The 25134-nt window shown below is 40.2% G+C and overlaps 1 protein-coding gene and 1 long non-coding RNA gene across 23 annotated transcripts in view; both read right to left on the bottom strand.

The window, feature by feature from the left end:
- The window catches only part of MAGI1 (membrane associated guanylate kinase, WW and PDZ domain containing 1), a 680038-nt gene that overhangs the window by 562314 nt on the left and 92590 nt on the right, over window positions 1-25134 (bottom strand). The gene's annotated exons all lie outside the window — the stretch shown is intronic.
- Window positions 1-25134, bottom strand: part of LOC141585385 (uncharacterized) — a 118601-nt gene that overhangs the window by 69106 nt on the left and 24361 nt on the right. Inside the window, exon 1 of the long non-coding RNA XR_012518811.1 lies at window positions 1-25134. This exon is cut by the window's left edge and continues 16944 nt beyond it; it is cut by the window's right edge and continues 24361 nt beyond it. This is a non-coding gene — a long non-coding RNA (uncharacterized LOC141585385).

Consider the following 25134-nt stretch of genomic DNA (forward strand, 5'->3'; position numbering starts at 1 on the left):
TTGGATATATTTTCATTCTGTCTCTCTGTCCCTCTGTCTGTCTGTCTCTCTCTCTCTCTCTCTCTCTCTCTCTCTCTCTCTCTCTCTCATTTTTCAAGTTAGAAAAAGCTGTAGTTCCCTATTCAAGGCTTTATTAACAATGACCAATATACAAGGCTGGAATAATTTCCCTCATACAGTCTCTTAGCCTACTTCCTAATATCTAACTACTGCTTTGAACATTAGAACTCTCATTTTTAGCCAGACATCACAGACCTTCCATCATCTTGCCCCTTTTAACTTTTCTCAATCTTATCCCATTGGTCATCATCTTAAGATTCCTGGAAACTCAGGAATGAAAGAAATCTAAGTGGTCACTTGGTCTAACTTCTGATGCGATGTTTAAATTCACACAAACTTCTTGGAGTGACCCAGACTAGATTTAGAGAGCTCTCAATCAGTGAACAAACCACATTTCTTGGCAGCCACACTTATTTTAGGGAGCTGTGCACATCACAAATTACCACCAACAGTCCTGTTCACATCCTTTAGGGCCCATACAGAAGGAAGCAGACTTCGTTTACACATATTAGCCATCTAAATGTGTTGCTTTCCACCTACATCCTGCTATTACTTTTTTCCTCCAGCTAAGCACCTGAAACTGTGCCCTCAATTTCTCAAAGACCCCTGTGACAGTCATTAAAGAGGGTGACATTAAAAACAAGTGGCTCTAAAATTATCTTCTTTTTAGTTTTAAGCAGTGGGGGGAACAGAACATATTGGATATTCCAACAAATTCCGACAGTCACACACAAACACCATATAAAGTTCTAATCCTGAACCACCTCTTTTTAAGGTTATAATATATGTGTCAGGTGAAAACCTAATCTCTCTTTTCTGAGATTCAATCACCTCAAGGCATTCCATATTTATAAGCTTCACTCTCTCCTGGGACTTCAGAAATATTTTTAAAACAATACAGTACAAGTAAAGTTAGCCCATTTTTCCCCTTCCCAAAAACTTTCCTAACAATTTTTATTTAATTTCACATTTCAGAAGAAAATGAAAATTAAGATTAATTAAATTATCCTGCCCCAATGGGTTTAATTTATATGACAACATTTACATTTGGTAAGAACAAAATGGAAATGGGCTGCAGTTTTACTACTGCCAAACTGAGTTCAGTTCAGATTATAACTGCACAAAAAATTCAAACATATAATTTTGACTTTTACTATCATTTCAACCCACCGCAGAATTATTTAACAGTGTTTTGTCATATTGGAAGAAAGTTACTACATGGTATTTTGCTTAGGCCAATGTGTAATCAAAAAATTGATTTGAGAAGATAAGGTTCTTAAATCTACATTTTACCAATGACTTATTTTATTTTATTTTATTTTATTTTATTTTATTTTATTTTTTGAGACAGGGTTTCACTCTGCTGCCCAGGCTGAAGTGCAGTGGCATAATCCTGGCTCACTGCAACCTCTGCATCCTGGGTTCAAGTGATTCTCCCATCTCAGCCTCCCGAGTAGCTGGGACTACAGGCACGCACCACCACGCCTGGCTAATTTTTGTATTTTTTGGTAGAGATGGGCTTTCACCATGTTGGTCAGGCTGGTCTCAAACTTCTGGCCTCAAGTGATCCACCCACTTCGGCCTCCCAAAGTGCTGGGATTACAGGAGTGAACCACCACACGCAGCTGACTTATAATTTTCTTAAGACCTTTACCACCATATTAGGATAACACAGAAACACAACACAGAAGCTCTTACCTCTCTTTTCATCCATTCCTCCTCAAGAAAATGTCATTCCACATAATCAATCAAAGGAGAATCAATCAAAATGATTGACAATTGTCTGCAGCCTGCTAGTGAAAGCTAAAAGAACACAGAAGAAAATCAGAAAAGAAATTTAGCCTGAGCCCAGGGGGTTGAGGCTGCAGTGAGCCACGACTGCACCACTGCACTCCAACCTGGGCAACAGAATGAGACCCTGTCTCCACACGCGCGTGCACACACACACACACAGAGAGAGAGAAAAAAATATATATATAGAAAATGCATTTGGGTTAGATATGAAAGAAATGAACAATAGTAACAGGAGTATATCAAGTATCTGCCATGTGCTAGCTCTGTATTAACATGGTTTATCTGCATCACTCACTTAACCTTCAAAATCTCCTAAGATACAGGTACTATTATTAGTTCCCTATATAAAAACAGAGACTCTAAGAGATTAAATGACTTGTACAAGGTCACACACAAAAAAAGTAGAGCCTAGACCTAGACTCATGCATTAGCAGCTAAATGCAAGAGTTAAAATACGGTATACCGAGTTGAATAATGTCCCCTCAAATTATGGGTCCACCTGGAACCTGTGGTGGACTCAAATTTTAGGGGACACTATTTATTTAGCATCCAGACCTTACTTAGAAACAAGACTTTTGCAGATATAATTAGTTGAGGTCATAATCAATCAGAGTAATCCCTAAAACCAGTATGACTAGTGTCCTTTTACAGAAAGGAGCAGATACTCAGAAATACAGACACACAGAGGGAAGACAGCCATGTGAAGAGGAGACAGAAATTGGAGTGACACAGATACAAACCAAGGATGCCAAGTATTGCTGGAAACCACCAGAAGCTAGAAAGAGACAAGAAAGGATCCATAGATCCTTCAAAGGAAGCAAGGCCCTGCTTGACTTTAGACTTCTAGCTTCCAAAACTGTGAGAATACATTTCTGTTGTTTTAAAGTCACTGAGTTTGTGGTATTTTATTACAGCAGCCCACGGAAACGATTACACCTGGGAAAAGAATACAATGAATCAATGGAGTATTGCAATGCCAGCACTTCATCGCCAAAGAAAGTCAGTGCACAGAAAGGAGAGACAGGAATAACCAGATATTCGGAAGATTAGCAGGTTTGTGTCAAATAATAACCACTGGAGTATTTCCAGCCCCTTCCAATAGCCATGAGAAGACCTAACTTACAACTATGTCTATGAGAAACTCTGGCAGGATTACACATAATAGGAAAACACACCATTTTTTCTTGATAACAGGAACATCTGGCTATGCTGAACACAAGAGATTCAAAACAGAGGAGATTTGCAAATTATAGCTTCCCTTAGGGCTTAAAAGTGCTTAGATAAAATTTGATTATTCCATACCGGCCTGCAATTTTGACTCCAACATCCCAGAATCACATGCCCCAGACAAAAGATTTCTAATTCTTGTATGTAAGACCTATACTTGCTCTATCCATTCCATATGTATCCATCCACCCATCCATGCATGTAAATGTTAAGCTAGCATTCAAAAAAACATCTTTTTTTTTTTTTTTGGGGACGGAGTTTCGCTCTTGTTACCCAGGCTGGAGTGCAATGGCGCAATGGCGCGATCTCAGCTCACCGCAACCTCCGCCTCCTGGGTTCAGGCAATTCTCCTGCCTCAGCCTCCTAAGTAGCTGGGATTACAGGCACACGCCACCATGCCCAGCTAATTTTTTTTATTTTTAGTAGAGACGGGGTTTCACCATGTTGACCAGGATGGTCTCGATCTCTCGACCTCGTGATCCACCCGCCTCGGCCTCCCAAAGTGCTGGGATTACAGGCTTGAGCCACTGCGCCCGGCCCAAAAAAACATCTTAAGTAATAAACATCATAAAGAGCCTACTAGGCACCTAGCACTGTGTTTGTCCTTAGAGTAAATATGACAAATATATGCCCATACCTGAGGGAGTCTACCCTCTAGCAAGAATGAGAGACATTCAACTGGTAACTTTAAGTGAGATGAGAATTAACAAGGAGATATTAAGGGTGTTATGGGAGATACGAGATAAGGCTGGCCAATCCTATACAGCCGTACAGGGATTGCACCACACAAGCTCATTTGGCCAAATAACATGTTGGGCCTCAGACCAGGCGCAGTGGCTCACGCCTGTAATCCCAGCACTTTGGGAGGCTGAGATGGGAGGAGCACCTGAGGTCGGGAGTTGAAGACCAGCCTGACCAACATGGAAAAACCCCAACTCTACTAAAAATACAAAATTGGCCAGGCATGGTGGTGCATGCCTGTAATTCCAGCTACTCGAGTAGCTCAGGCAAAAGAATCACTTCAACCCAGGAGGCAGAGGTTGTGGTTAGCTAAGATTGTGCCATTGCACTCCAGCCTGGGCAACAAGAGCGAAACTCCTCTGTAAAAATAAATAAATAATAAAATAAAATAAAATAAAAACATGTTGGGCCTCAAATACAGCTCTCTCCATATTCACAACCTGACTAAAAGAGTGTTGTCTTCTCATTACCACAAAGAAGCAATTCCAACTAGCATCAGCTCTGAAACTGTAAAGTATGAGCACCTAATCTTACAGCATCAATGAACCTGAATTTTACATTAAGAGAAATATTAACAGAAGATAATTAAAGTGTCTTTTAAGTATTAGACTCAACTGTCCACAGGAGCAGAAACAGTAATTTATCCAACATTATTTCATCACTTGAGCAATACTAAAATAATTCAAGGAGATATATGAATAATTGAAGCTAAGACCATCTGTAAAAAAATGCCATTACGGCTCTTTACCAATTGACATGCGTTTAAAACTGTGATTTAAAAAGTGGCGTTTTCCATCCTTTTAACTTTAGGAAGATTTAAATGATTTATTAATCAAGTGCTCTTTCACTGGACTAAAGTAGGATCACAAGCCCTATTCAAACATGTCTTCCCTTTCTACATATCAAATTCTCACCTTCCAGAGAAACTACTAAAATACCCAAATTAAGAAGGGTTGGTCTACAGCAATAGATTGCATCTCCCTCTCCAGGAGACTGTAAAATTAGAAAATTAAGCCTGTCACTTTAAGATACATGAGTCCCATTTCAAGAATTTCTAGCATCAAATCAAGCAAGAATATTATTGGGAGATAAATTTATTTAACACAAGGATTCTAGGAGAAGCCATCATTTCTAGGGCAGAAATCAGAACACTCAAACAAAACGAGATCAAAGTGGGGCCATCCCTCATCCCCAAATTATCTACCTGAAGTCACAGCCTGCTTAGAGGATTAGAGCAGGTTTCCCAGATGGGTTTGGTGGGTTCTTAATTACGAAAGGTGCACCACTAAACCAGTCTCTGGTCAGATTTGATTAGGAATCCCTGCATCCCACACTGCCCCTCCCTGCTGTGTACTTCAGTTTCCTCATATATCAAATGAGAATAAACAGCCATGCCTACCTCATAAAATTGTTGTGGGAATTTACAAGTTAATGTATGTAAACTGCTCACATTCATGCCTGGCACATAGTAAGTGCTAAATAAAAGTTAATTGTTATTATTTATTTTGTAGCACATCTTGATGAATTTCTGTCCATAAAACCCTTCTGAGAGAAGTCACGAAAATAAGTTTGTTGAGCTTTACATATGCCGGTCTTACCCAAATTTGGCTGACCACGGGATCCTTTGATCTCCCCATAAAACATTTTCTATCACTGGGAAAGCTCAAGTCCTGTAGAGTTCACCATGGGATACCTGCTCCATGCCTGTGTTTCTGCCTTGTCTACTTCTATTGCTCATCCAGGAATTGAGAAGACTTTATCATTTAAGCCATGAGATGGCAGAGGAAGAAAAAAATAGATGCCTGTTTAAGCCACCTTTAAATTTCCAATTCTTCTTCCACTGAATTGTCCTTGATATTTCCTTTGGAAATAAATTCCAAGGTAATAAAAGGCCTCAGCGCACGTAGCGGGGTGTTTTTGTTTTTGTTGTTGTTGTTGTTGTTGTTGTTGTTGTTTTGTATTGTTTATACACAAAAACTGGCAGAAAGGCCAAACAGAATGACAATAAAGAGCACCTCGCTCAGATTTGATGTAAAAAGGCCCACCTTGACCCAACGAGGCCAACTGTAAACAAACAACCCAAGGCCAGGGACCACATAATTCCCTGATGCAGAGTTGGGAGAAAAACAATGGGAACTTTGTTCACTGTATTCACACAATATGGGTTACTCCTCTTTCTATTTCTATAACCTAGAACACTAAATACTTCAGCACGTAGAACATGTTTGTTAGACTGATAAAAATAAAGACACCCAGCCTCTCAAAAAATAATTCACTCTTATACTCTTAACCATCTTTAATGGACTTTTTTTTTTTTAGACAGAATCTCCCTCTGTCACCCAGGCTGGAGTACAATGGGGCAACGTTGGCTCACTGCAATCTGCCTCCTGGGATCAAGCCATCCTCCCACCTCAGCCTCCTGAGTAGCTGAGACTACAGGCACAAGCCAACACACCCAGCTAATTTCTGTATTTTTTGTAGAGACAGTCTCACCATATCACCCAGGCTGGTCTTGAGCCCCTTGGCTCAACAGAGCCACCTACCTCAGCCTCTCAAAGTGCTGGGATTATAGGCGTGAGCCACTGCACCTGGCCATATTAACTCATAATCACCACAACTTCCCTTTAAGGTACATACTTTTATCTCCGTTTTGCAGATGAGTAAACTGAAATGGCAAGTACTAAGCACCTTACTCAAGATCATACAACTAATAAAAGAAAAATTCAAATCAAAACCGTTCCTTATTATTTCTTCAAATGAATTCATTTTTTAACTTCAATAGCTTTAATCTGAAAGGAAATTTTATTACATTATTGTGTGTTATCACCTAATCTAAAAGAATATTATTTTTACTTAAAAACTGTCATGTCCAGAAGATACAAAACTGAAGTCTTCTTTTCCTCTCTCTCTCTCTCTCTCTCTCTCTCTCTCTCTCTCTCTCTCTCTCTCCCTGCCTCCAGCCCTTCCTCCACCTCCTCTGTCAGAGGAGTTTGAACCAGAGCAACTCCATCTTGAAAGAAAGCTAGATAAAATAAGACTAAGACCTGCTGGGCTGCATTCCCATTAAGTTAAGGCATTCCTAGTCACAGGATGAGACAGGAGGTCAGCACAAGATACAAGTCATAAAGACCTTGCTAATAAAACAGGTTGCAATAAAGAAGCCAGCCAAAGCCCACCAAAACCAAGATGGTGGTGAGTGTGACCTCTGGTTGTCCTCACTGCTACACTTCCACCAATAACATGACAGTTTACAAACGCCATGGCAACATCAGAAAATTATCCTATATAGTCTAAAATGGGGGCCGGGCATGGTATCTCACACCTGTAAACCCAACACTTGGGGAGGCTGATATGGGTGGATCAGCTGAGGTCAGGAGTTCAAGACTAGCCTGGTCAACATGGTGAAACCCATCTCTATTAAAAGTACAAAATGAGCTAGATATGGTAGTGCACACCTGTAACTCCAGCTACTCAGGAGATTGAGGCAGGAGAATCACTTGAACCCAGGAGGCAGAGTTTGCAGTGAGCTGAGATTGCGCCATTGCACACCAGCCTGGGCAACAAGAGTGAAATTCATCTCAAATAAATAAATAAGTAACATGGGGAGGAACCCTCAGTTCCAGGAATTGCCCACCTCTTCCCTGGAAAACTCATTAATAATCCACCCCTTGTACAGCATATAATCAAGAAATAACCATAAAGATGGGCAACCAGCAACCCTCAGGGCAGCTCTGCCTATACAGTACCCATTCTTTTATTCCTTTCTTAATAAACTTGCCTTGACTTTACTCCATGAATTCATCTCAAATTACTTCTTGTGCAGGATCCAAGAACCCTCTCTTGGGGTCTCGATGGGGACCCCTTTCTGGTAACACCTGTGCCTTTTTCTCTCCTGAAAAGGTAGATTTGCTAGTAAGAATATATTAAAGATTCACTGGCACTAAAATAATACTTTCTCCTCCACAAAGCCACACTCACTGAATGTGACCTGCAAAGGGTCTGACTGTCTCATTGTAGGATTCAAAGCCATTTAATGCCACAAGTGCGAACTGCTCCCAATGCCCTCACTCATCACAGGCGGTCCCATACTTCCGAAAACACTGCTTCAAGCAGCATTAACAACCAGGGATGTCACAAATGCAGATTTATTTGCCAATAAATCAAGCTGCTTCTATAGGTTTTTTACATAATGAAAAATCATAGACATCAATGTAAAGGACTACTTTTAGGTTCAATCAATCATTGGTAAAATGATACAATGAGGAAGGCTTGGCTTGGCTGGCAGTTTCTGTGGAAAGGGACTGTGGTTTGGGCTGACCACAAGATCAACATTAGCCAAGAGTGTGACAGGGTTCGGAGAAGACAGAAGGAACGCTTAGGCTCATTCCTAACCCGTCAGGGATGAAACCAAGGAAAGTGAGATCCTGTCCTCACAGTGAGCCAAGCAGACCACACCAGGCACTCAGGAAACTCAACTACTTAACACAGCATGTCCTTTTCAGAAAAAGCAATCAAGAATGATGAGTATCTGAAAATTAAGCCATTAGAGGAATATGATCACCCTATTTAAAACTGCAACCCAAGTCCTTCCAGTATACATAATACCCCTTACCCTGTTCTTTTTTTTTTTCCAGAGAATTTTCACTTCCTAATATGCAACATGATTTGCTTTTACATGAATTTCTGCTCCCCCACTCCATGAAGACAAGGATTTTTTTTTACAGCTGTATTCACTGATACACCCCTGGTGTGTAAAGCAATGACTGATACATGTTAACACCAGAGAGCCAACTGTGTGCAACTCCTCCAAATACTAGCTTCAGTGAGTTTACATTGGTCACTTCATACTGGCCATGGTGGGAGCATTTACACAAAGGAAATTGGCAAACACTACAAATCAGTGCTTCCTGCCCAGAGCTGGTTCTCAGCCATTAACCAGCACTGATTACACTTGCTAAGAGAACTTGGGCTAAAAAAAATATAGGAATGAACTTAAAAGTGAGAGAGTATTTCAGATAACTGAACTAGTACCATTGTTTCAATAAAACTGGGTGGCCTCATTTGTCAGGAGTACATGAGATGAAATCAATGTATTGCTTTTCCACTGGCCTCAATTGCTCTGTGAAGGCAGGAATCTCAACTGCATCTCTCAACATTGCCACAGTGGCAGGCAAGTAACTTTGAGTTGCTGTATTCAATTGTCTCCTTTCAGCCAAAAGACTAAAACTCTAATTAAGTCTAATTTCCACGGTTCTAATCACTAGAGAAAATGGGTCAATGCCTTCTTTTAAATATGAAAGGTGTAGTTTCTCTTTTAAAACTTACCATTTTCAAATAAAAATGCAACCACAGTGAGAGCCATTACGTAAGGAAAACCATACCTTGCAGGATGCCCATTATTTCAGCCTCTAGACAAAATAATGAAATCTTTTCTGTACTTCAAAAGAACCCTGAAGATGACTGAAATAGTTTTAATTAAAGATGCAATTAGCATGAGTTTTCCGAGATACAATGATAATGGGTGGCCAGGACATAAGAGGTTATCATTGATGCTTTCAGTATATTTAATTTAAAAAGCAGGCCTAGCACCACGGTGACTCACAGCTGTAATCCCACCAGTTTGGGAGGTCATAGCAGGAGGGATCACCTAAGCTCAGGAGGTCTAGGCTTCAGTGAGCCATGATCCTGCCGATGCACTCCAGCCTGGGTGACAAAGGGAGACACTGCCTCAAAAAAAGAAAAAAAGAAAGAAAAAAACCTGTGACAATGAAGCTGTAGAGCATCTGTCCCACAACCTATCTCTATACCTCAGTCATCCTTCCTTCTCAATCTAACTCAAAATTCATTTCATATGTAGTATTTCTAAAATTGACAAAACCTCAGTCATCACAGAGGCAGAAATCAAGGATGATTTTTAAGTCAAGAATTCAGTGCAATCTACATAAGATACTAGATAATTCTATCTTGAATAACTTGAGACTTTTTCATGCCTCAAAAGCCATGAAACCTTAAAACTCTAACAAATTCCCACAAACAAAAGGTCCTCAAAGAGGAAATCAACCCAAATGGTAATAAATCCGGGTAAGAAGCTAAGTATACCAAAGGCCTGTAGAATGGAAATTGGGCTAGGTAGAAATTCTGAGGTCTAGTCTATTCTCTGACTTTTACTAAGAGTTATGAAACTTTGGGCAAGTCACTTAAACCAAGTTTCAGGTATCTTTATCAGCCAAAGAGGAAAATACTTTCCTTGTGTATCTCACAGCTTTCCTAGAAGGGCAAATCACATTAAAAATGATATCTGTATCTGAAAGAAAAACCAACATCTTCCCATTGTGTCTCAGTGTTTACTACTAACTTCCCCAAATAAGATGGAGATGTCTTCATCAAAATGTCCACTTGTGGTTGGGCCAGGTGGCTCACACCTGTGGTTCCAGCACTTTAGGAGGCAGAGTTGGGTTGATCACTTTGTCAGATGTGTTTGAAGCAGAGCAACTCAACCTTGAATAGGGGCTGGGTAAAATGAGGCTGATACCTACAGGGCCGCATTCTCAGGAGGTTAGGTATTCTAAGTTAAAGGATCACGTTGGTCAGCACAAGATACAGGTCACAAAGACCTTGCTGATAAAACAGGTTGTGGTAAACAAGCCAGCCAAAATCTATCAAAACCAAGATATGATGAAAATGACCTCTGGTCCTCCTAACTGCTCATTATATGCTAATTAGAATGTATTAGAATGCTAAAAGACACTCCAACCAGCACCCTGACAGTGTACAAATGCCATGGCAACGTCAGGAAGTTACCATATACAGTATGAAAAGGGAGGAACCCTCAGTTCTGGGAATTGCCCACCCCTTTCCTGGAAAACACACAAATAATCCATCCCTTATTTGGCATATAATGAAGAAATAACCATAAAAATAGCCAAGGAGCATCCCATGCTACTACTGCCTTTTCTTTTTTTATTTTTATTTTTTCTTTTTGGAGACAGAGCCTTGTTCCTGTCACCCACGCTAGAGCACAGTCGTGGATATTGGCTCACATTGGCTCACTGCTACCTCTGCCTCCCAGGTTCAAGCGATTTTCCTGCCTCAGCCTCCCAAGTAGCTGGGACTACAGGCACACACCACCATGCCCAGCTAATTTTTTTTATTTTTAGTAGAGACGGGGTTTCACCATGTTGACCAGGATGGTCTCGATCTCTTGACCTCGTGATCCACCCGCCTCGGCCTCCCAACGTGCTGGGATTACAGGCGTGAGCCACCACGCCCAGTGAGACTTCATTTTAAAAACCAAAAGTAAAAAGGAAAGATTAGGTAATATGTTTTCTAAAACTGGCTCTCTCCAATAGCAGACAACTTTGATGTATTTGTCTTTCCCTGAGGTTTCTTCTTTGGAACACAATCCCCTTCAGCATTCCCACGACCCCCAACATACATATACTATCAACAGGAATAAGCTCTGGGCAGCCCTTGAGTTCCACCCACCCAAGTAATGGCTGACTTCGTTAGGCATGGGCACCTACTTCAAGCTCTACCTATGAAATTCTCTTTCAAGGAAGCTGGACCACAGAAACTCTGTGATTAAAGCCATTGTATAATAAGAGAGCCAATGGGGCTTCCAAATTCCACCTTGTAGATGGAAAATCAAAGAAAGCCCATCTAGAAAAAAGCATAATCACAGGGAAGAAGACACTTCATGAGACCCTCTCCATCCTTCCCCTTGGGTTGCATGAGACTTTGCCTTCTCTAGATAATTCTCCTTTCTGCTTAGGCTATTAATTGCAACCAAAGCTGATTCGTAACTATGTTTAAATAAAGTATGATGCTGCAGTATCCTATACCAGACAACATTTACTTAACAGTTCTATCTTCTCAAAGTTTAAATCTTGATATGAAAGAGGAAACAATACCATCTACCTCTAGGCAGCACCTAACCAAAAGCTCCATTGAAAATTAAGCATTCAGAAAAGTTTATGATTATACTTGTTTCAATAAGTATTTTAAGCGTATACGGCTAAAATAATAAGCGTATATGGCTGAAAGAATATTTTCCAGGACTAAACTCATTATTAATCCACTTGAAGACAAAAACCATATCCTATCCTTGGAGTACAGAGAGAATGCAAAATGGCTGAAGCGTAGCGGCCTAAAACAATAAGCATTTATTATCTCACGGAGTTTCTACATGTCAGGGACAATTTAGTTTGTGGCTCATTATCTCATGTCAACACATTGGTCAGGGCTGCGTTCATCTGAAGGCTTGACTGGGACTAAGGAATCTGCTTCTAAAATGGTCACTAATATGGCTGCTGACAAGAGACCCTGGTTCCTCACCACATGGACCTTTCCCAATGGTTGTATTGCTTGTATGTCCTCATAGTATAGCAGCTAGCCTTCCCCACAGTGACAGATCCAAGAAAGCAAGGCAGAAGCCACAATTCTGTTATGACCTAGCCTTGGGAGCAATACTGTGTCATTTCTACCACATACTGTTGGCTTAAATGTCAGTCCTATTCAGCTTGGGAGGGGTCTATACAAGGCCATTAATATATGGAGATGAAAACTATAGGGAGGAGGGGAGGGGTCTTGGAGGTTAGCTACAATTGGCTAGATTAGGATATATACTCATTGAAACTCCTAACCTATACTAAATACAGAATTTGGAGTAAAAGAAGACAGACATCTTAGATAAGCCTGTTTTATTAATTGTTTATCATAGTATGTATGCACAGTGGAAAATAAATGGAGTATAAACATATCCCTATTCCTTCAAAATGATGAATCTAGGTGAGACACCAATATACGCACAGGAATAATTAGAAGGCAATTAGTGTAATTAACTGATTCTTTTGCTTTTTAATACATTTTACCAAATTTTTTTTAAGATAGTAACAGATCGTGCTATGTTGCCCAGGCTGGTCTTAAAACTGCTGGCCTCCACAGATCCTCCTGTCTCAGCCTCCCAAAATGCTGGGATTATAGGGATGATTCTAAATATAATAGAGGTTCAGAAAAAGAAGAAACAAAAAATAGGTCTGATGAAGCAGCAAAAAGTCTTTCTCTGTTCTTTACAAACAAAGGCTTAGCTTAAGGTGGCATCTTTAACCATGTATTTTATAGACTACAGGTACACTTTTTCCAAATATCGATTTGATGTTTGCAAGTGATTTAACAGGACTAATGATGGAGTACATCTAAGAAAAAGGCCCACAACTAATTATAAAACCAAGTCCCTCCCCTCCTGTATTGGGCTAGATGCCAGATTGTGGGCTAAAAAGAAAAAGGTTGTGTGTTGTTTTTTTTTTTTACAGGGGAGGTTGTGGGGTGATATTACAAAGGGGAACATTGAAATCTTCTTGTGAGCAAACGTCAGTAAGTAATCTGCAACAATTTTATCTGTATTCCACAAGTATTTATTTAATTCTATTTATAATAAGCCACTGTGCTAGGTACAAACACAGTAAGAACATGACAAATACCAGACTCGCCTTTCTACAGTATGCCAAAAACAAAAACAAAAAATAAACATTACAGGCCAGGCGCGGTGCCTCACGCCTGTAATCCCAGCACTTTGGGAGGCCGAGGCAGGTGGATCACAAGGTCAAGAGACCGAGACCATCCTGGTCAACATGGTGAAAGCCCGTCTCTACTAAAAATACAAAAAATTAGCTGGGCATGGTGGCGTGTGCCTGTAATCCCAGCTACTCAGGAGGCTGAGGCAGGAGAATTGCTTGAACCCAGGAAGCGGAGGTTGTGGTGAGCCAAGATCGCGCCATTGCACTCCAGCCTGAGTAACAAGAGTAAAACTCCATCTCAAAAAAAAACAAAACATTCCAGGAAAGGAATGATTAGTGCTATTATGACAAGGAAAGCATAGGGAGCTATTAGATCACAGAAGAGAGATTACAGTTCCCCAAAGCTAGGGTGTCTGGAAAGGAAGAACACCCTTAGCAAATGACATTGAAGATAAAAGTCTAAACTATGTATAGTAGTCAGCTAGAAAAAAACAGGTAAGAAAGAACATTTCAGGTGGAGAGAAACACATATTTTCAGGCCAAAAGCTGGAGAACAAAGTGAGCTTAAAGAACTGAAAGAGGTTCAGTGATTACAATGTTGAACAAAAGGGGGCAAGTGGAAAGAGTAAGAATGGTTTTATAGTTGAATTCTCTGCAGCAAACTCCACCAAGAGGTAGAGGCCAGTCATGGTGGTTCACTTTGGGAGGCCAAGGTGGGCACGAGTTCATGATCAGCCTGGGCAAAAAAGTGAGAATCTATCTCTACCAAAAAAATTTTTTTTAATTAGCTGAGTGTGGTGGTGTGTGCCTGTGGACCTAGCTACTTGGGAGGCTGAGATGGAAGGATCCCTTGAGCCCAGGAGGTTGAGGCTGCAGTGAACCACGACTGTACCACTGCACTCCAGACTGGGCAATAGACAGAGATTTTGTCAAAAAGGAAAAAAAAAAAAAAAAAAGAGGTAGAGTCTGCTATCTCACCCTCTGAATTTTGGCTGGCCTGGAACTTGCTTTGACCAAGAGAATGTGGTAAAGGTGATACTGTGTGAGCTCAGAATCATGGGCCTCAAGGTGCCTTGCCACTGCCACCTTTCCTCTTTTGAAATGCTGCCCTGAAACTGCCAAGTAAGGAAGCCAGTCTAGCCTACTGCAGGAAAATAAATCATTGTGGAAGAGACACCAAGGTGCCTCAGAGGACAGTCAGTACCAAGGCCAAACATGCAGAGGAAGTCACACCGGAACTTCCAGGTCAGCCAAGACCAAGGTCAACTCGGCAGATGAGTAAGCCCAAGTGAAACCAGCCTAAGAACTATCTGGCCAACTCACAAAATAATGAGCAATAACCAATCATTGTTTTTTGGTTTTTTTTTTTAAAAAAAAAAGCTACTAAGCTTGGGGGCTTTGTTAGGCAGCAGACAGAAGCCAGAACACAAAGGACCAGGTTAAAGGCTTTGACTGACCTTCATCCTAAAATCAATGGAGAGCCATGGAAGGGTTTTAAGAACAGAGTAACATAATTCGTCAATACCAGAGACACAGTACCTAGGCCAACAAACCTCCCAAGGCCCTAGAAATATCAGGAATATGGTGGGAGGAAGGGAACTGACTGCAAAATACAGAGAAACAGCAGAATCAGAATCCCCTAAGTATAATCCACAGTAAGTCAACTGCAAATCAAAAATTCCTATGTAGTGACCAAGTACAGTGGCTCACTTCTGTAATCCCAGCACTTGGGAGGCCGAGGTGGACAGATCACCTGAGGGCAAGGGTTTCAGACCAGCCTGGCCAACAAGACAAAACCCCGTCTCTACTAACACAAAAATTAGCCAGGCATGGTGGCGGGCACCTGTAATCCCAGCTACTCAGGAGGCTGAGGTATGAGAATCACTTGAACCAGGAAGCAGAGGTTGCAGTGAGCCAAGATCACACCACTGCACTCCAGTCTAAGTGACAGAGCAAAACTCTCTCTCTCAAAAAAAAATTCCTATGTAGATATACATATTTCATCAGGAAAGTGGGTACATTTTAATATATTAGTTATGGAGGAGGGCAATCTCCAAAGTATCTTGCACCTTCAAAGTCTCATGTGCGCCTGTGTGTGTGTGTGTGTGTGTGTGTGTGTGTGTGTGTGTGTGTAGACAGGGTCTCACTCTGTCATCCAGGCTCCAGGACAGTGGCACAATCACAGGTCAATGCAATCTAAAACTCATGGGCTCAAGCAATCCTCCCATTGCAGCCTCCTGAGTATCTGGGACTACAGGTGTGAGCCACTGAGCTCAGCTTCCAACTGTTGTTGTTATTGTTGTTGTTAATTTCTACCTAATTTTCTCCACAGACAGTATCTCCTCCTGATGATTAACAATTTTGTACAGCTTACTGAAAGCAAAACCTACACCATACCCACTGTATCAGAAAGAGAATCTCATCAGTGAAGTAAATTAGCAATAGACAAGGAAGCCTATATTCCGAAATCTAAATTCCAACAGCAAGTTATTACTGTTTGAGATTTCGAAGAGCTGTCAAAAGAATGGCTGCCTGAAAAACACCTTAAAAACTCCTGCAACCTATTTGCAGACCTCAGCCAGGCCCTCCCTGTCACTTCTCCCTTGCCCTTTTCCCTCAGATTTCTAGCGCTTGCTAGTTTTGTCTGTTTTGAACAGCAGTGCTCAGTGTTCAGCTAAGGAAATCCTCTCCTTCCCCAGCTGGCTCACCAGGAAATTGTTTAGAAGTCAGCTTTTTCCTGGAGGTGGTCCACAGGCCCACGGGGAAAGAAAGAGACTGTGTCAGGGGCTGATAGTACTCCCCTGGTGAGCTAGTTTGTGGATGATGGTCTAACCACACGGCCATCGGCAGCCTCTGCAGTGTGAAGCCATCAGGGTGCATGTGCGTTTGCTAGGCGGCTTGCTTTGGATAAGCCACAACTGGCTATGCCTAACCTGCTAAATAGAATCTGTAAGCCACATCTTTTATTTCGTGGGGTTTTTTATAGTTGCAACTTAATTAACTTCTGACAAGCAGAAGAGCCACTGCAGACAGTAATGTTTAACACCAAAAAAAAGGAAAAGAGATAAATAATGAAATTACTCCAAATTAAGTAAGATTTTGCCTAAGGGACATTGTTCTGTTAGATGATTAATCTAGCCCAAATAAGTATAAATCAGGCTATCATTCCTTTTTTTGCAAAATTAAATACAGCATTTTTTTTTAATGTGCTTTTCTAAAAAAGAAAAAATCATCAGAATCAAAAGAATATGGACCAAGTAATACTCTATTGGGAAATAAATGACCCGTCACCTTTACCTTAAAAAGTATATTCCATGTTATATGTCAATATGATCATTCTTCCTATCAAATCCAAATGCAAACAAGGAAGACAAACTTCAAGCTACCAAGAACATTCTTCAATTATCTAAGCTACAAATAAAAATATAGCTTTCACGAGAAATAAAGAATTAAGTCAGTGGATAGAAACATTTTCTTTCAATTTAACTAAAATGTTACTTCGGGTAAAAATTTTGAAATGTGCTTTAATATTATATTAAATAAATTAATATAAATATATTAAATATATTAAATTAATATAAATAAAGGTCTTTAAGGGCCTTTAACAACAAGCTCTCTTCTCACTTATCTGTTCAAGGTGATTTGAGTAATATTAATATTTGCAGGCTAGAGATGGACAGATGACTAACCTCTGAATGCCCCCTTCCATCTTATGAGGACTTTGTTAAAAATGACAACCTCCCTACTAGCTAAGAGACTTGATGCTTTTTTTTTCCTGCATTGAGACAGGACAATTTAAAGCCCAGAATAAAATAAATTAAAATCAAGTATCAAGCATACACCTCTTTGAATGAAAACTTCTCATAATAAACCTAGGTGGGATATCCTAATTATCTAAGGCCTGAAGATGTTCTCTGGTGTAACAATGACATAAGATTTATTTATAGTTTTCCTGAGACTCATTAAACATTTCCTGCAATGAGACCACATCACTGAAATCATTTTATTGTGATAGGCTGGCAGAGCACAAGGGGAAACAGTCCTCAAAGACAAAAGAACAAGGTTCTGGCGGGTGTCTTTGTAACAGAGGGCAGTGCATATTTTTTTAGTGAGGATGCAACCATCGTAGGTAAACAGCAGGAACTCTCTTCTGATGCTATATCCTGTCCTGTTTAACTCATTAATTTAGAAGACCCTGAGTCAACAGAATAAAACACTAGAACTCATAATTCTTTTGCACCCCATCCCAAAATCAATTTATTATATTGCTAAAGAAAAACACATAAACCAGTTTACATTGACTTTAAACTAACATGGATTAGGAATTAAATGGGCTATTAAATCATCAAGAAAATACATTCTTTTGAATTTATTGTGGCCCTACAGTTGTACATGAAGAGTTTTTCTTTTATTTCCCTTTTTTTAAAAAAAATGCCTTTTATATCTCCTGCAGGTTTCCACATTTCTATTCCTATGGGCAGGAAGACTAATACAGCCAAATGTCTTCATTATTAAAAAATATGCAAACTATATTTTACCAGCAAGATCATTATTTCATAGTCTTTCATGTTTACACTGCAAGGGGGAAAATCAATAACTCAATGTGAACTCCGCACAAATCACAAACAGCTAAATGTAGATGATGATGGTGAATCTTTAATTACTCATAAACAGACTGCATGATGAAAAGTATCCCAAAGAAACACTGTCAAATAGCACTAACAATGGTTCATTTTCTAACTTGGGAAAAAATATTTCAATGGTGAAAGTGAAATTATGGGCCCATCTAAATCATGAAGTATGAATGTCACACGCTCTGTAAAATACCAACTCCTACTTCTCCAACTCAGACAGGCCCTCTCATCTTCCCTGAATGTGTCATCTGCATTTAAAACCCCGTAAGAAAGGAAAGGGGAATTGATTTGGGGAATAAAAGGACATAAGCAGTCATGGTATCAAGTCTCATGGGGGTTTGAGTCTAACAAGGTTTGGGGAGCAAAGCTGACATTCCTCATCTTATTTGAACATTAGTAAGCACGTTGTGGCCACTTGATAAATGTTGTTCATAATATTACTGAGTTTCTGGATTGTTTCACAATCCCTGCAGATCAAGGAAGAATAAAGGAAGGAAGAATCATTAAGTGACTAAAATGAAAAAAAAAAAAAAAAAAAAAGAAGAAGAAGAAGATGAATCTTGAAATATGAATGTGGCAGAGACTGCAAGTTACCTAGTTGTTGTGAGCCCTCCCTCTTTAATCCTTATAAATAGAACTTTTACATCACTGGCAACCATGTGCCAAGAGCTGGGCTATGCCATCCTTTCGGAGGGAAAGCAGCAAAGCACTAGAATAACACCCAGGGGAGGGTTCTCCAAACGCTCATACCTCTTATTCCAAGCAAAGCAGAGAGCACTTAGGGAAGGCAATACTAGAAGGGTTGCTCAGAGAATTTACTCTGTATGCCACACTTCCACAAGAAACTTGGAAATATTTTAGTCCATTCAGGTTTCTATGATGAAATATCATAGATTAGGTCACTTATGAGTAACATAAATTTATTTCTCAGAGCACTGGAGGCTGAAGTCCAAGATCAGGGTTCCAGTATGGTCAGGTTCTGCTGAGGATCCTCTTCTGGGATGTAGACTACCATTTTCTCTTGAACTCCCGACCGCAGGTGATTCACCTGCCTCGGCCTCCCAGAGCGCTGCAATTAGAGACGTGAGCCACCGTGCCCGGCTGACTGTCATCTTCTCATTGTATCTTCATGTGGCAGAAAAGAAAGTAAGTAAGCTCTCTGGGGTCTCTTTTATAACAGCACTAATCCCATTCAAGAGGGCTCCACCTCTATGATCTAAATACCTTCCAGAGGTTCCAACAGTCCCACCTCTTAACACCATCGCATTGAGGGTTAGGATTTCAACATATAAACTTTGGGGAGATTCACATTCAGTCTATAACATGGGTCCCATTACTTTTCTACTGAGATTGTTTCCTCGACTTTAATATTGGTAACATTTTGAATTTTATTGAACTATTATAAGAAGTAAAACAAATGTCAGCAAAGTGCCTATCAGACTGCACAACCCAGAGACAACCCACAAGGTATTACCCATGATTTAGTTTGTTCGTAGCATGTTTCAGTGGAAGATTTCTCAAGTCCCCACAAACCCCAAACCTTAAACCATCCCCACTTATTCCTAAATTCAACAATGACGGAAACTCTAAGAGGTACTATAGTTTTCCTGGCAACTGACACCATCTGTTACCTCTTCCCTCCACTGCCGCCCGCCTCAAAATTTATAATTTGAAATGAAACAGTATTCAAGAAAAAAACTGTAAATGGAATCAAGGTACAAAGAATTAGAATTACATTGCTCCTAGTAAAAAATGAAGACAGGGGCCGGGCACATATGCTCACACCTGTAATCCCAGCACTTTGGGAGACCTAGACAAGTGGATAACAAGGTCAGGAGTTTGAGACCAGCCTGACCAATATGGTGAAACCCCGTCTCTACTAAAAATACAAAAATTAGCCAGGCATGGTAGCACAAGCCTGTAATCTCAGCTACTCAGGAGGCTGAGGCAGTTCAATGGCTTGAACCTGGAAGGTACAGGTTGCAGTCAGCCGAGATCACGCCACTGCACTCCAGCCTGGGCAACAGAGCAATATTCTGTCTAAAAAAAAAAACCAAGACAGTTAACTAACACAAAATTGCATCAAATTGCTCCAAAGTACACTTTCTCAGTCTTGGTCCTATTGACATTTGGGGCTAGATATTTCTTTGTGGTGGGCAACTGTCTTGGGCATTGTAGGATGTTTAAGCAGTATCCCTGGCCTCTACCCTCTAGGTGCAGTAGCACTCTCATAGTTTTGACAACCAAAAATGAGTCCAGATTACAAACTGTCACCTAAGGGGACAATATCCCCCACCCCACACCCTCTTAAGAACCACTGCTACTTGAACACCATTGAAATGAAACCCCAACTTTTAAAGTCTAAAGCTGTTGAGTTTGGCTTCTCTCATAAATGAAGAAAATAACGTTCTCAGAATTAAGAAGTGTTTCCCAACGGCTTTGAGGCATTTAAGGAAAAGTATTAACTTTCTGTTGTTGTAGTCGTTGTGGTTGTTTGGAACAGGGTTTCAGTCTGTTGACCAAGCTGTAGTGCAGTGATGTGATCTTGGCTCACTGCAACCTCTGCTTCCTGGGCTCCAGCAATCCTCCCACCGCAGCCTCCTGAGTAGCTGGGACTACAGGCATGCACCACCATGCCCCGCGAATTATTTTTACTTTTTGTAGAGTGGGGATTTCACTGTGTTGCCCAGCCTGGTCTTGAACTCCTGGGCTCAAGTGATCTGCCTGCCTTGGCCTCCCAAAATACTGGGATTATAGGCATGAGCCATCGCACCCATCCTTAGCTTTCTTAGAGAAAGTCACTTTCCTTCCTCACCTGTGACCAGCAGCTTCACCAAGAAGTATGCACAGTATAGACTGTGAGAAGCGTTACTTTTAATAATGGCTAATACAACACCATTTGCAAAAAAATAATTTAAAAAAACGTAAAAAAAAAACACCAAAAGGAGTAATCCTGACACTAGTCAAATATTCAGTTTTAAACCAAAAGAATTCCTTACTGAGGGTGACTGGCTTTCATATGCTTTGCCCAGGAACAAGCAAATGATATCTGAAGAAGTTTTATCTGTGCTCTGGAGAAGTACAGATATATTTTAATAGCCTCAAACAGACAATTGATCATTCTGGGATTCGAACATAATTTGCTTGGTCTCCCAGACCAACTCTAATATAAAATGGTTGGCTCTCTTTTTGGTTTCTAACTACCACTGTTCGATATGAGGTCAAAGTTCTAATTATGACTGTCATTTTCTGATTTGACAGTTAAGTATATCATGCAGAATGTTAGCAAGTGTCTCACTTTCCTCAACCGTAAGTGGAGATAAGAGCACCTACATGCTACAGGGTTGTTATGCAGATCAAATTTTGTTTTGAGGGTCAATATTTGTAATCCCAACACTTTAGGAGAACAAGCCAGGCAGGTAACTTTAGGTCAGGAGTTTGAGACCAGCCTGGCCAACATGGTGAAACCCCATCTCTACTAAAAATACAAAAATCAGCTGGGCATGGTGGTATGCCCCTGTAATCCCAACTACTCAGGGGGCTGAGGCAGGAGAATCCCTTGAACCCAGGAGGCAGAGTTTGCAGTGAGCTAAAATCATGCCACTGCACTCTAGCCTGGGTGGTGGAGTGAAATTCTGTCTCAAAAAAAAAAAAAAAACAATTTGTAAAATGCCCACTACAGTGTTGACCTATATCAAGTGGTATGTAAGTGCTTGTTAGACAAATACAATCTACATAACTCTGTTATTTGAAGGAGAAATTATAATGTTTACAGTTGCATTTTTCATGTCAGATTGGCTATATTTTTGTTTTGTTCTGTGTTTCTTTTCCTGGGAGAAGAAGGAGAAACATTCTTTGAAAATGTCCCTTTTTCTCACTGAATCTTCTCTCATGCCCTAGGAAAAAGAAATTCAGGTGGGCGTGGTAGCTCATGCCTGTAATCCCAGCACTTAGGGAGGCCAAGGTGAACGGATCACGAGGTCAGGAGTTTGAGACCAGCCTGGCCAATATAGTGAAACCTCACTACTCAGGAGGCTAAGGCAGGAGAATGGCTTGAACCTGGGAGGCTGAGGTTGCAGTGAGCTGAGATCATGCCATTGCACTCCAGCCTGGGCAACAACAATGAAACTCTGTCTCAAAAAAAAAAAAGCGGGGTGGGGAGGTGGGGGGAGAAGACAGAACAGAAAAAAGGAAGGGATGGAGGGAGGGAACCATGAAGGGAGCTCTCTGGATATTAGATACCCTGTGTGCAAGAAACTTCTAGAAAGAACACCCAGCTCACCAAGGAAATAGCTCAAAAATAAAAGAAAACAAAGATGTATGTCTAAATTACATACTCTCTGCCTTAATACAGAATAAAGGAAGATAGTTGAGGTAAAGAAATGGGTAATTCAACAACGGGGAAATAGGTAATAAAGAGAGTGTCAATTTTGTCCAACAGCATTAAAATATTCATTATATAATATTGGCATTCATTCATTATATTGAGGATATCCATTACATAATATTGCTGTGATGGAGCATGGAATAGAGGACAGGAACCAAATTCATTCATCATGTTACAACATATATGAAAAGCAACAAGGAAATTGGAAACAAGTGGTGTGTCTGTAGGGTAAGAGTGCTCAAATCTGAGAGCGCCAGTGGATCTGCAGGGGATGCCCTTTTTAAAATGCAGATTCTGTGGGCTCTCTCCCAGACATTCTGATTTTGAAGGCCTAGGCTGTGCTTAAGAATCTGCATTTGGTTTTTCTGTTGTTTTTAACCTTTAGGTTCAGGGTACATGTGCAGGTTTGTTATATGGATAAACTTATGTCATGAGGGTTTGATGTACAGATCATTTCATCACCCAGGTACTAAACTTAGTACCTAGTAGTTATTTTGTAATGACCACGTAGGAGATTCTGAGGCTGATGATCTGTGGACCATACATTCATTTCATGAAAACTTAATGGGTATCTAGTATCTGCTGTTAAAGCAAACTAAATATGGCCTGAGAAGGACTCCGTACTTCTATATTTGAGCCCTTGTGGACCAACTATAACCTAACTTAATAGGTAGACAAGATTGAAAACCTAATTTAGGAGTATGCGCCTGTAACAATAGCTAAGTCTTGGCCAACCTCAGCAGCCATACTTCAACCAGTCATACACTACCTAGTGTTCAAACCTTGTTCAAATAAGGCAAACGCCAACATGTATCCAAACCAGCTGTTTTTGCACCTCACTTCCAATTTCTGTATGTCCCTTCTCTTCTCTTGTCTATAAATTTATTCTGACCACAAGGCATCCCTGGAGTCTCTGTGAATCTGCTGTGATTCTGGGGACTGCCTGATTTGTGAATCATTCATTGCTCTATTACAGTCCTTTAAATTTAATTTGGCTGAAGTTTTTCTTTCAACACTGCCATGCCCTGTTCTAGGTGCTAGAGACAGAGCAGTGGATAAAGCTGTACTTGAGAGACAAGCAGTAAAGTGATAATAATTCTTTTTAAATTCTTTAATATTAAAATAGTATTAAATAAACTCCCTCAAAAAAAAATCAACAGCCAACATTTTCCTGCTCTCTAATTTATGTCTTACTTAAGAGGAAATGCACCTTACACAGCTTTTGGGCGTGACCCTATGGTCTGCCTACTGCATGGACACTGGAAGGGGGTGGCCACCTAGGGTGGCTATCCAAGTGAGGTCCTGGAACTTCCCGTCATTCCTGCATGCCCTCCCAGGGCACTAAGGGTGGTAACTGGTAATTAGAAAGGGTGGTGATGGAGAATGACTAAAAAAATGTGTTACTTCAACTCACAAGAAGCACAGGTTAAAGAACTTTTGAAATACAAGTCCTCATCAGCATCTTGTGGCCTTTGATGCTGACCTCCCAACTTGGTGCCAGTTAGAATTTCCTCCCTGGCTTTTCTACATTTCATCATTTATTTCCTGGTTTCAAATATTGAAACTTCACTTACATCCTGTTTTGGTCCCTTTGTTTTTTTTTCCCCTTTGGGTAGAAATTTCAGTAAGCTCCTCCAGGTTAGAGAAAAGCAGAGCCAAGGGTGGCAATGAATTTCAGCATGGTCGAGGACAGCCACCAAGAGGGGAAAGCTCAATCCTATTTGTCTTGGCAGTGGCATTCAGTGAGCTGCTGGTTATGTCATCTCCCTACAAGCAGGCCTCACTGTTTTGCAGTCACCCATTTCCCAGTAATGGTATCCTGACACCACACACGCACACCCAGATCTGGCAGTGCACCCACCGGCCTGTGAAGACTCCAGAATAGGTAGGGACAGGGACAAGAAAACGAAAAACAATCCATATGAAGGAGATCACATAAGAATGTTAAATATTAAAAATGCTGTTTTCGCCTGCAGAGTAAGAAAATACAGGAAAAAGTGGATAGCTGGAGAATTTTACTCAGCTAATAAGTTCACAAGAGTTTAAAAGCACACTTTTGAATGGAAATCTAAAGTGACAAAATCATGAAAGCTAAGCAGTATGCAAAACTCTACAACTAAAGTGTTTCATCTCAGTATTTTATATGAATTAATTTCAATTTACAGCTAAATGTCAAGGTAAATTTGTTTCTTTTCTATCTTGTGCTATGTTTGGTACCTTAAGGCCTTTAGACGCTGAATAACTTATTAAAAAATAACATCTTATCCTATTGTTATGTAAAATAACTCCCCAGCTTATGTTGCCTACAGTTATTGAAGAAAAGAGGATCCCAATGTTGGAAGAAAATTGTTTCTGTAAGCCATAGCAAACAGTTCCTAAAGGCAGACTAACAAAATGCTAAGATAAGAGGCCTCTGTCTTTTTATATTTATGGTTTTATATATAATAATTCTGGGATTAGAATTCGTAATGCCCCAAACAGAATATGTAAAGTATAAATATCCCCTAAATATATTTAATACCTGGAACAATTATACAATCAACCTAAAATGGAGAAACACAGAGAATCATACAACATGTCTCTAAATTCTGACATAAATTTAAAGGATGAAAACTCCTATGTTTATATTTTTAAATCATCAAATGAATACACTGAGGTAAGCTATAATAAAATTATTATGCTCAATTTGCACTAATTATAAATTACACATTTCTGATTACTGTTGAGGCTTTCAAGTGAAAGCTTTTATCAGCAATATCAGTTTTTTGCTTTATTT

This window comes from Saimiri boliviensis, chromosome 8, assembly GCF_048565385.1.
Source record: "Saimiri boliviensis isolate mSaiBol1 chromosome 8, mSaiBol1.pri, whole genome shotgun sequence".
Taxonomy (NCBI): domain Eukaryota; kingdom Metazoa; phylum Chordata; class Mammalia; order Primates; family Cebidae; genus Saimiri; species Saimiri boliviensis.